The sequence below is a fragment of the Glycine soja genome, chromosome 9 (assembly GCF_004193775.1).
Source record: "Glycine soja cultivar W05 chromosome 9, ASM419377v2, whole genome shotgun sequence".
In the NCBI taxonomy this organism is placed as follows: Eukaryota; Viridiplantae; Streptophyta; class Magnoliopsida; order Fabales; family Fabaceae; genus Glycine; species Glycine soja.
This window is the reverse complement of record NC_041010.1, coordinates 21150192-21163914: the sequence shown is the minus strand read 5'-3', so window position 1 is coordinate 21163914 and position 13723 is coordinate 21150192.

Genomic DNA, 13723 nt, shown 5'->3' with positions numbered 1-13723 from the left:
AAAATAAAAGATAAAAATAATTCAGAATTATATTAAAAGTATATATGTAATTTATTTTATTAGAAGTATATTTAAAATGTTGTGAATAATATTGACAATATATAACATAATGTATAATTAATTATAATATGTATAATAAACTTCTTTAACATCTGTATTCTGTTGTAAAAAACACATCAATATTCTATTAGAAGAAAAAAAATATTTTTTAAAACATTTAACATAAAAATAAATACAAATTTGATTATATTTTTATACCTTTTTTTTATTCTCTGAACATTTGTAGATAATTTTGAGTCAAATAAAGCATTTGATGTATCCATCCTACTTAATAAAAAATTATATTTAATTAGTTATTTCCAGTGTCTTGTTTTACGTCATAATATAAATTTATTTGATAAGATTTATTTACTTACCATTAAAACTCTTCATTTTACACAATTGTCGGATAATTACAATTGGATTGTTTGAGTTATTCTTAAAAAGATAGGAATTCATGTCAACAGTAAATTAATCTCATAGTGTACAAACCATCCTATTACCTCTATTCGATAAAAATTAATGTAACATAATTATTTTTTATGAAATAATTTAATTTAATTAGTTATTAGTTAATAAATTAATAAATAAATTAAAGTTTAATTATAAAAACTATGAAGATAGAATAATCTTTTTAAAATATTTTTACTCCATACCTTCGAGAACGATGTCCATTAGTTTTTTCTTCCTGATTTGTATTTTTCTCTTTTATATCATCCTTCTCAATGATTTACATGTCTTATCACATATCTATTGGGATATAAAAAATAAAAATGTTAGTAAGAATAAATGTTTAATATTATACTAAGCGAATAAAAATGTTAATTTACGTTGTTGATCTTTAAAAAGGTGAAGAAAAAAACTACTAATCAAGAAATTAGCAAATATCAATCTCATGACAATTATTTTAAAAAATTGTTAATTTTTAGGTTTTAAAATAAAAAATATTAGACAGTTTAAAAACAGAAGAGAATGTTTAATAAAATTGGTAGCTTTTTTTTTTTTTTTGAAAAACAGTGGTTTAATAAAAAAAATAAACAGAAGAGAATAGTGTGTGGTGGTTTTATTTGGTAGTGTGTAGTGGGGTGGTTTGAAATTTTATTATTTTATTATTAAAAAAATTGAGAGATTTTTTATTTTACGTAAAAAAATTGAGAGGTGTTAATAAATGTTTGAAATAAATAGATGAAGATGAATAAAACAATAAAACAAAAGAAGTAATTAAGAGAGAAATAAATGTGAACTACTATATTTTCAAGGATCAACGGGTATTACATGCGTTGTCGTATTTGTGTGTCCACAATTTTTATTACATTAAATATGATATATTATAATAATTTTTCTCATTATATATTGACATATATATTAATTTTAATTTAGTAATTTATTTTATGTCTATCTATGTATGTCAATTGGCATTCTTTAATTTTAAATAAGATGTTAGGTTTGATATATAGTAACATTTTAAAATTTTAAAAAATTACTATTAAAATGAAAAGTTGTAAAGATTAATGCTTAAAATTATTTTCATTTTGCATTTTAAGTATAGAAAAATGTATCATCTTGTCTCATCATGTTGTATATATTTAGTCTACTGTTTTTAAATTTAATTCTCTATTTTATTGTCAAAGTTAGATTTAGTATTTTAACAAATAGAAATATTGTTTCAGTTTAATTTTTGTAATATATTCATTTAATACAACATTCATTTATTGCACATGTTATTTAAATATAATCTTTTGTTAAAATTGAAAATAAGTGTATTTGATTTTTAACATTTTTTGTCATTTTTAAAGCATTTCATTCCATACAAAAAGAATGTAAAGTTAGATAGTTTTTATTTTGATTAAAAATCATATAAGGAAAAAAATTAGCATAAAAAGGTACAATAATAAAATAGAAATACATATGCACAGGCACGATAATGCTTGTATTTATGCATTTTTATTGTGCTATCCCTGATAAATATTGATATATTGATTTTAGTTTGACTTCTAATTATATGTGAAGAAAATAAACATTGATATATAGTACAAATTAATTTTGTGTAATAAAAAATATATTTCACAAATTTCTATTTATTTGTATTTCTATTTATTTGTATTTCTATTGTCATTAAATTATTATACTTTGCTCGAAAAGTAATTTCTTTATTTGATGTTGTCAAATGTGAATAGTAAATGTAGCATAAAATTAACGTCAATATATAAAAGGAATTAAAAAAAAAAGCATATGCAACGCAGCCAATAAAATATTTTTTTGTTGGCGATAATATGTCAAAGTATGACACAATGTCATGTTACTAATATATAAGCTTAAAATAACTGTGAAAAATAAATTAAATCTAGCATTGTTTGACCCACTAAACACCAAAGGTAAGTTAATATCAAAAGTCAAAATAACATCAATGAAGTGAAATTAATATTAACCATTAAAGGACAAAGCAAAACAAATGAAGTCATCATATCGATGAGTAGAAGATTTCCATGCCAAATTTTTTACCACGTTATATGCAGAATAAATCAAGAAGTTCATTAGCATTTTATAGTTAAAAATCATGTTTAAATGAAAAGAGAAAGAAGAATAAACTCAAATTGTAACTTGTAAATAAAAGAAACCCAACCATCTTGATTTTCTACTCTAGATTTTCTAAAAAAATACGCAATAAAAAGTTGTCAAGTTGGCAAACTTATGTGAATGGAGTGCACATTAAAACTTCAATACCCATAAAAAGTTTTTAAATTGACATTTCGAAACTAATTGCCAGTTACCTTCAATGGTTCCACAGTTTTTCTTGCCTATATATGTTTGGAACTCAGAAAGGCTATGCATAAACTCTGACTCTTGCGTCCTGAAAAGAAAGCATCATAAAAATCTTTTCTTCAAAGCTTAAAAAGAATAATAATAAACCAAGAATGATAGAGACTTTTCAATAAAAAAACATGAAAATTGGAACCAAACCAACAGAACTCCGAAAGAAATGATACTAAAATGTAGAGAAGCACCTTGAGGATTATCCATTCCCTATACGGCTATACTAATTAGGAAGTGATTTAAAGAGAAAAATCTACAACTAAAACATTTAGATTATGAAAAATGCCATTGGTAAAAAATGAAATGACAAATAAATCATTGCACTATATATTCTCTGTTAAAAATTCCCTGTACACAAATCATTGATAACTGAAATGGATGGAAAAAATTAAATTAGAAAAACATAAAGCTTACCATATTCCTTACTTGGCTTTGTAAATGCTATTTGCGCATCCCTTGTAAATCATTTGAATTGGGGGAGAAGCAGATTTTATTTTTAAATTTTGATTCCATTTCTTAAAAGGAAAATAAAGTAAGCAATGAAATAAGAAAAAAAAATCTAATAGATTAGATTATTTCCGTAAACCACCAGCAACTATACCTTTCAAAGTAATCCAAGTTTGTTCAGTGGCACCGCTTCAAGAACTAACCTTTTCCACCGTTATTATTCCAACCTCTCTTCCACTAAGTCAGTGACTTTCTTCGACCTCTTATGGCTAGCTTTCCCCCTGTTGAGTGTCTCTTCTTCTATTCCTTCCCACACCTCGCCTCTTCTTTTCTTCACTCCCCATTAAAATAAAAGTGATATATATATATAAAATCCAATGTTAATTATTATATCAATATATATTTATTTTTCTTTAAAAAAAATAACCACCGTTCATTTCCTATTTCATATAATTTGTGTGTGATCAGTTCCGTACCAAATAACAAGGCTCATTAATTTTAAAATTTTGACATAATTAATTAATTGAAAATAATTCATATGAATAAACATGTTCTTAGAAAACAGCTAAACTAAAATTAATATAAACAATAATGCATAATTAAAAAAAAATATTAATTTTAGCGTAATAGAACTATGAAGACACATGCGCTAGTAGTAATAATTATAATTATTTAATAATATAGTAAAAATAATAAAGAGAGGGAGAACATGGGCAAGTTAGTGGGAACGAGGTAATAACTGCCATGCATAACCGTAAAATCACCAAAGAAAATTCGCATTAGAACAACATAGTAATAGTACTATATTAGTGTGTGAGAAGCAATATTTTAACGGGTACAACAAAAGGTAATTGATTAAGCAATAGTGTCAGAGAAAAAACATTGTGTTGTGTTGTGTTGTGTTGTGTTGCGTTATTGGTCTTGTCTTTCATTGCATGAGTAGTGGAAAAAATGCACGGGAAAAAGGAGCAAGAAGAGTACATAAGGAAAGGGCCATCGGAAGCAGAAGAAGATGAGGTGCATGAACCACGTGAAGAAGTATGTTCACAGAGATTGGAGCTCCATTCGATCCAAAGGTCTTCTTCAAAGGGCAAGTCGTGTCATCTTCGTTGCGTCAATAAGCTTCGACCAAACCTCAAGAAGTGAGTCAATGTTTTCTCTTCATTTTTCTCCTCATTTTGATTGTGCATGTGCATATATATCCATGCATGTATGTATGTTTAATTGTTACATACTTGCACTGGTGTTTGTTTAATGATAAGTTGCAATATTGAGGAGGTTGCTTCACATTAAGGGGGTTTGCATAGTTTTTGTCTTGGTCTTTTGGGGTTTAATTTGTCTCTGGGTCTAATTACCTTAAGTGAGTTCAAGTTGTTACTAGAAGTTAGTCTATGTTAGTGTGTCCAAATATCCATGGATGTATTATGATTATAAGTGAACGAAATATTAAAAAATTAAAATGAAGCAAAAAGTAAGCCAATTTTTTTTTTATAATCTTCTCTTGAATCCATTCTAATTATAATGTGTGTTCACTCTTTCCAAAACATGGTTGCTGAGACAACTAAATTGTTAGTAATTTCATATTGATTTGCATAAACTTCGAAGAATAAAAATGAAGAAAACCTCTTCTATGTTCTAAATGAATAAATAATATATGATTAAATAGATTAAAAGAAACAGAACAAAGAGAAGGAATATTAGAATTGTCCACCCTTTCCAAATCATGGTTGTTGAGGCAACTAAATTTATTGTAATTTCATATTGGTTTGCATAAATTGCGAAGAAAAAAAAAAGGACATATTAGAATTCCCGCATGGAGTGAAACTCAGGTAATTTTTCTTTGAATTGATTTATTATTTGTGTCCATCCTTTCTAAGACGTGGTTCGTTGTGGTAATTGAGCATTCCATAAAGAAAGCATGCAAAAAAAAAAAAAACCATTGACGGGATTGAGAATTTTAGAAAACACAACACTAGCTAATAACAAAATAATATATGCATGGTTTCACATGAAAAAAATATTAGAATCAATAAATATATGAGAAACTAATCATGATTGTTGCAATGGCAAAGGGATCCTAAAGGTGTATTGAGAATTTTGTTTTACACTTTCTACATACACTTGTATATGAGTATATATGTTAGATGTGTACTCTAAAACATGAAGGTAAGATATTGTCATGATAAAGTATCCAATTATTCATTTTTTGGTTGCAATGAGCATCCTATTTTTTGCCACTATAGATATAATGTATTCAAATTAAAAGGGAGAAGGTTACAATAATGTGCAGCACAGTCTGACAGTGTTCAACTCTAATGGTTTGCCGATTGTGTAGAGAAGGTTGAAAATGAGTTATAGCTCATGGATGGAACTAAGTGAAATTTATCTTGTAACCATAAAATAAGTTTGAACAGTACATTCATTCCTTTTGTTCTACCTCCTCTAATTGATTATGTGATGTGTTGTAGAATACATGTGTGACATCATAACGTGTACCTCTTCTTACACTCAACAATGTGGTTGATTTCGGTCAAGCACCATTTTGAGGAATAGATGGAATTTTAAATAATAGAGGTTTATTTAGAAAAGCCAAGAACGTAGTAGGGTAGATTGGAATTTTAAAATTAAAAAATGACAATTATTAAACAGTAATTTATGTGATTGATCTTGAATCCAATCAAGAAATTTGCAATAACAACCTTATAAATCGAATAAATAAATATAAAATTAAACAGATGAAGAGAAATTAGTAAAATAAAAGTTATAAAAACAATAAAAAAGTATAACATAAAATGAAATCGAATTTATGCAGTTAATATATTGTCTTGTTAAATATAAGGTAAATGAGTATAACATAACAGAGAAAAAGTGTAACATAAATTAAAAGAGATGAGCACAATAAGAAAAAATGAAACCTGCAAAACGAAAGTTAAATAAATATATATTTTGTTCTAAACTTAGTAACCTTTTAATTCATTTTATTAAGGTGCCAAGCGATGGAAGTTAAAATCAAACATTATATTTTTTTTTTCGAGAATCAAGCATTATAAATGATATAGTCACAGTTCAAAATTTGGTCAGACAAATGCAATGGTTTCAAAATAGAAATATGTAAACCACTTTTAATTTATGTTATACTCTTGTTAAATATAATGGTTGATCAACCTTACAAAAAGTCCAATTAACATTCTCCGATTATAGCAAGCTTTTTGTCTCAAGCTTCCTTTTGCATTAATCGATCTATCACCAAGAAGTGAGGAGTTAAAAGAAAAATGAAATTAATTATATAGGAAAGTCAGAAAAATAAAATTTTAGAAAAGGACATTCATGTGCATATTCTTCAGCCTAAATGTTCAACATTTGTACTCTTCTGGAAGAATAAACATTTTTTTGAATTGCAGGTGTGATTCCATTGTGTTTGAATACCAAGAAGCTTCTTTTGCCTTGATTGATAGCTTTTGAGTTGGAAAAGCTAATAGTTCATATAAACAAAACAAAAGATTAGTAAACAATTTAGATATAGAAAGCCTAGTAACATGAATAAACAGTGAATCTAAAGATCATATTTAATTTAGTGAATCGCAATGCAGATAAAAAAAAAACCCTAAAACTTTAGTTCAATGGACAAGAATGAACATGAATCTCTAATGTTTAATACAGTAGAACAAAAGTCATAGTATAAGCTTTATGTTTGTAGATATTTCATACTTAAATACCATGTACACACAGAAGAGAATATAAAAGTCAAGGTCTAAGCTTCATGTGAATACCTTGTTCACACATGAGAGTTTTTCATATAAAGTTTAATAATGTTAAGCACCTTGATGACATGCAATAGAACTATAGAAGAAAAGAAATAGCAAAATTAGGGAGATGCTGACATGACTACAATAATACTAACATAGGATCTTCATTCCAAAATTCAGCATGAAAAACCTTTATGAATTGAAAAAGAAAAAAAAAAGAAATAGTGAGAATGACTTCAAATGTTATGGAAATAGAATGAAAAAAAATGAAGATGAAGTGAACAAAAGGACGAGTGAGAGAGATGAAAAGATAGACAAAATGTTAAACCAAATGAAACAGTACAAATAATGGAATGTGTTACAAATATTGTATTCATAGAATAATTGTGCGGTTACCCCACATCTTTAATAGTATGTAGTTACTCATTATTTGCTGTTACTAAATTTAAATTTAAATGACATTTTTTGAAATGTGGAAACAAATTTTTCACGCACCATATTTGCACCACTCTCCGCATTTTGTTGTTGTATTGTCGCGGTTATACACGATATTAACCGGTAATTTCTTGATTAATTTAGGGATGTGATTTTAGTCTCTTTATTTTATAATTGATGAATTTTATCTTCCACTTCTAAAAAATTTACAATCTTATACATTTTGTCCTCCACTATTTTTAAAATTTGTGATTTTAGTCTTCTTTTTCAATTTTAAACTTGACTATTTAGTTTTTAAATTCTTTTTTTAATAAATTAAACTTGTTAACAATTAAATAATTTAAAAAAGAAACATTTGTCATGTGAATAATAAATAGACATGTGTCGATCAACGTTTATGAATACATAGATCAACAGTTTAAAATTAACCACAAAGAATAAAGTTGTTGATTTTTTAAGAGTGAAGAACAAAATGTCTTAATTAAAAAATCATGGACTAAAATTGTAAATTTTTTAAAATTGAAAAATGAAATGTCTTAATTAAAAAATAGAAAAACTAAAATCATATATTTGAAAAATTAAGGAAACAAAAATTACATTTTAGCCTATAAATTAAGCAATACATTTTGAGTTTCTTATTTTTTATTAATTGGCTCTCACAATATCACCTCGTAGTTAAGCAATTCATATACATTATGCTATTTAGAAAGAAAAAATTATATACATTTTGCTTCAATAGTATAATTTTAAGCAATCCTTAAATAACCCACAAGTACTTTTATACTTTTTTATTTACACTTATTTTTGTTTCAATTAAAAATTTAGTTCAATTATTTTAACTAAGGCCAGAAAAATAATTTGCTGCTGATAGAAATAATGGAGCTTTATTATAAACACTCCAAAGATGACATGTAGATTTTTTTAATGGATAAAAAACAAACTATCGTAAAATATATGTGTGTGTGTGTTTCCTATAAGCGATCATTAACACTCATATAAGAAACAACGGACTACATTTTCTTAGAGACCGTTTGTTTGTTGTATGGAGGGAGAAATTATTCTCATGAGACAAGAATGTCTCTTTATGAATAAAAAATTATATATACTCTCTTATTAATCATTACATCAGTATTTTTATTATTATTTCTTCATCATACATGCTTAAATTTTTTTAAATCCAGTTATTACTTGGACAATTTGATTTACCGTTAATTTCATTCTTACATATTATCATAATTTTTCATTCCCTCCAATGTTCCTCTTTAAATAGAACTATTGTTGACCGCTGGTTTCTAAAAAAAAACTATTTTTACAACAGATTACAGTATATATTTTCAGGGGGAAAAATAATTCAACCAAACACGTTTTAATTATTCCTAAAAATAAAAATAAAAATAATCTCAATCAATTTTAATAGGTAATTAAACATATTTTCTTAATAATATCCAAAAATAACATTCTCATTCAAGGAAGAATATTTTCGGTACTAAAAATATTACCTGTGACAAGACAACCCATGGTCTTAATTACAGGAAACATTTAATTATTATTTTATTACTAAATTTCCTTTCTGCTCCTAATGATTAAACTGATTTTTTTTCATAAAAGTGTTATCTTTATTAAACTATCAATTAAGCTATCAACAAAATAAGATAAACTCATTAGTTAAAAATTTATCTTTTAAAAAATAATTGAATAATCAATAAATAAAATTAAAATTTATAACCAATTAATTAATCTAACTACTTTTATTCTTGTTTCTTTATATATATATATATATATGACATGACCAGAGGCAGTAATAATTTAGAATGAATGCATATATTTAATAAAAGAATATGATCTTTAGATATAATTTAATATTTTTTATTAGATTATGAATTTCTTGGGTTTGTAGAAATATCTTAATTTTTTTAAAAGTAAATTAAGATCTATAATATTTTAATATTTACTAAACCTTAAGTTTTTTCATGGTTAAGACAATGTTGTTTACAAATACTTTTTTTAATAAAATTTTCTTAAGATATAATAAATCATGTGTATTTTTATTTTGGCTGAATTAAGTTTTTTATATTTGAAATATAGATTGTTTTCAGATTACTATCTAATATTTTTTTTCCAAGTGCCTAAAAAAGTTTTACGTTTCATTTTATTATCTATCGTTAGTCCCCTTCTCTTAAATGAAGACATGGTAGACAGAGTGTCACGTCATCACGCCTTGTCACTCACACATCAACGTCACGTCATCACCTTCTTCCCTTTCTCCACTTCTCCCCTTCTTCATGTCATGTCATCATGGTCTGTCGCGCCCAAGAGGTTGTCGTCAACCAGCACCCAACACCTCGAACCTCGCTGCAATGCTCAATGACATCACCCAGCACCTCCAAAATGACGTCGTCTCCACCCGTCTCACCCACGCCAGACCCATAAAAATCGTCGCACTTGTTGTCACCGATGACCACACAGAAGTGGTGAGGGTGGAGTTGTGCACGACGATTCAGTGGTTGATGGTGACTGGGTTGTTGTTGTTGCGTGCGCATAGAGATGGATCTGGTTGGTGATGGTGAGCATGCACAGTGACTGGGCTTGGATGTGAGTGATAACTGTTAAATCTGAGTTAATTTGATAGTCAATTTTGACTGATAATGATTGTAATTTCTTCACTTTACTATTGTTTTTAAAGAAATAATGAAGAAATTAATATATTTGCAATTTTTTATTAGCAGAAGTCAAAAGAAGAAGATTTCAAGTACTTTAGAGAAAAATTGATGCAAGAATTGAAGAAAAAGCCATGAAGAAGAGTTGGAGGAATTGGACTGCTCACTCAACGCGCAATCTAGGCTCAACACGCACTCTCGCTTAGTGGGCAAGTTCAAGCTTAGCACGTAGTCTAGCTCAGCGCGCAACCCAGTCTTAGCGCAAAGAAGGCCCACGAGGAAGCCCAAAGGCGAGCTTAGCGCGAAGTCAGCATGAAAAGTAAGCTACCTTAGGCCTATAAAAGGAGTAGGAAACAGAAGAAAAAGACATTGAGTCTTAAAGCTATCCAAAGCTTGAGCCTATCCCTTAGGGGAAACCCTCCTTCTTTATTCATTCCTCCCTTCTCTTTCTTTTAGTCATCCAACCCATTCTTTCATTCAGATTAGCCCCTAAAGTGTAAAGTCTCTCATGGTCATGAGAGGCTAAACCTCCATTGTTGGGAGCCTAGCAGATCAATACTCTTGCAATGTAACTATTCTTATTATCTATTAAATGCAATTTCTATTTCTATTGCTTTTTTTCTCCTCTTCATCTTTATTGTATGGTCTGATCATCCATCCATTAGTTTTAGGGATTATACAATGGGAAATGGTAATTTCTAAAGAACTTGGAAAGAGTATCTAAACAATTCATTGCTAGGGATATAATGACTTTGTTTTGCCTTTGCATACATCCCCATGCTTAATATGATTTACTATTCAATATTTGCAAAGGGATTTGGGAGAAATAATAGATAAATTAGACTCTTCATCGTGAAGGATTAGGGTTGAGTGTCTTAGTAGATGTGGGTGGAAACAGGGATTTCATTATATAGAGAAAATCTTTTACGTTACATTATAACTAATTTTGGCATGCTAAGCCCTAACATTATCACATTTTGACTTCATCTTTTCGCATTTAAATTATTATTTATTTTTCTTGTTATCTTTTTCTTTGCCTTACTTCAAATTTCACACTTCCAATTCCTTATCTTTTCTTTTTCTACTTTTTCTCATTGCTTAATAATTGGACTTGCATCACTTAAGTACAACCAAAGTCACTGTGGATTCGATACTTGAACTTTCATTTTAATCTTTACTACTTGTGATAAAATTGTATATTTGTCAATAAGTTAACAAGTTTTTGGCATCGTTGTCGGGGACTTTGATTTTCATACTTGGTTGTTACAAATCCCAATTTGAGAGCAATCATTCTTTATTCTTTAATTTTTTATTTAATTTTTCAAAAAAAACTATTTTCAAATTTTCTTTATTCACTCTTATTTTATTCTATTTTAAAAAAAATAAAAAAATTAATTTTATGATAACCTGCACGGTAGTGTCTCTTTTTCTTGTATGCGAGGTACATCTGCAAGATAAAACCTTATTCCCTTGAATCTAGAGATCGAAACGACTTGCAGAAGGAACAACGCTACAAGAAGAAGGAGAAAGCAACATGAGGTGCAGATTAATCAAGGAGAGAGAGGACCCTCATCTAAATTATCCTCTCCCTCTCTTGTGACCAATTCACATCTTTTCTCTGGAGAACACATCATGGCAGAAGATCGTCCACAGAGGATGACGCTAGAAGATTACTCTAGTTCTGTTACACCTCAGTACTTCACCAGCATAGCCAGACTGAACGTTCAAGCGGCCAACATCACTTATTCACATTCTCTCATCCAACTGATCCAAGGGAATCTATTCCATGGTCTGTCGAGTGAAGATTTGTACACACACTTTGCCACATACATTGAGATCTGCAACACGGTGAAGATAGCAGGAGTGCCAGAAGACGTCATCCGCCTCAACCTATTCTCTTTCTCCTTGGTCGGTGAATCAAAAAGGTGGATTCACTTGTTTAAGGAGAATAGCTTGTGGACATGAGAAAAGGTGGTGGAGAAGTTCCTTAAGAAGTACTTCTTGGAGTCCAAGACCGCTGAGGGGAAGGTGGAAATCTCATCCTTCCACCAACACCCTAACAAATTGTTGAGTGAAGCACTAGATCGCTTCCATGGGTTACTCCGAAAGACTTCTACACATGGGTTCAGCGAGTCAATCCAGCTCAACATCTTCATTGATGGCTTGCGACCCCATTCCAAGCAGCTCCTCGATGCCTCCGCCGATGGGAAGATTAAACTGACGATGCCAGAAGAAGCCATGAAGCTAATAGAGAATATGGCAGCCAGTGAGCACGTCATCCTCCGTGATCAAGCCTACACACCTACAAAGAAAAATCTTCTTGAGCTCACTTCTCAAGATGCTATGTTGGCTCAAAACAAGCTCCTGGCCAAGACCTTAGAGACCCTTACAGCAACTCTGAGTAATCTCCCTCAACAGTGCAGTGCAACCTTCTCCATCTTCAGTCATGCACATTGGGAGATGCAACATCTGTGGTGGCACTCACGAGTCAGGCTCATGCATGGTCTAAGATGATGCAGCTAACAAAGTTAATTACATGGGCAGTCAAAATCATCAAGGATTCCATCAATGAGGACTACCAAGATTCAATCAGAGAGGAAATTTCTCTCAGGGCCAAGGTTGGAGGTCCCATCCAGGGAATAATTTCAACCAAGGAGGTTCATCTCATCAACCTCCCAGCCAAGAGCCTAGCCTATATGAGAAAACCACCAAGCTGGAAGAAATGTTGACGAAGTTCATGCAAACTACCTTGACACACCAAAAGAGTACTGATTCAGCAATTAGGAATTTGGAGGTACAAATGGGTCAATTAGCTAAGCAAATGGCTGAAAGACCCACTGGAACCTTTGGGGCCAATGCTGAGATGAATCCCAAAGAGGAGTGCAAGATAATTTTCACTAGGAGGGAAAGTGCTGAGAAGGAAAAGAGAATTGAGGAGGATGTGAGTGATGAGGAAGGAGAAAAGAAAAACAGAGAAGAGGGAGAAAAAGATAAGACTAAGGAGAGTGATGATGAGGTCCCAACCAAGAGCTAGTTAGCTCGAGAGGCTAGAAATGAGATACCCTCAGTCTTAGTGAAGAATGTTTCATATCCCTTAGTGCCATCTAAGAATGATAAGGAGCGATACTTTGCTCGTTTTCTTGACATCTTCAATAAGCTAGAGATCACCATTCCCTTTAGAGAGGCTTTACATCAGATGTCTTCATATACCCAATTCCTGAAGAACTTCCTCACAAAGAAAGTGAAATATATCAACAATGAGAGCATAGTGGTAGAGGGCAATTGCAGTGCAGTGATCCAGAGGAAGCTACCACGTAAGCTCAAAGATCCAGGAAATATGGCCATCCCATGCTCTATTGGGGATGTGTCCGTAGGGAAGGCTCTCATTGACCTAGGAGCAAGCATCAACTTGATGCCCTTGTCCATGTCCCAATGAATCAGAAATCTGAAGATAGCTCCTACAAGGATGACGCTCCATCTAGCAGACCGTTTCATCACAAGACCATTCGGGGTAGTTGAAGACGTTCTGGTCAAAGTCCACCAACTCACTTTTTCGGTGGACTTTGTAATCATGGACATTGAAGA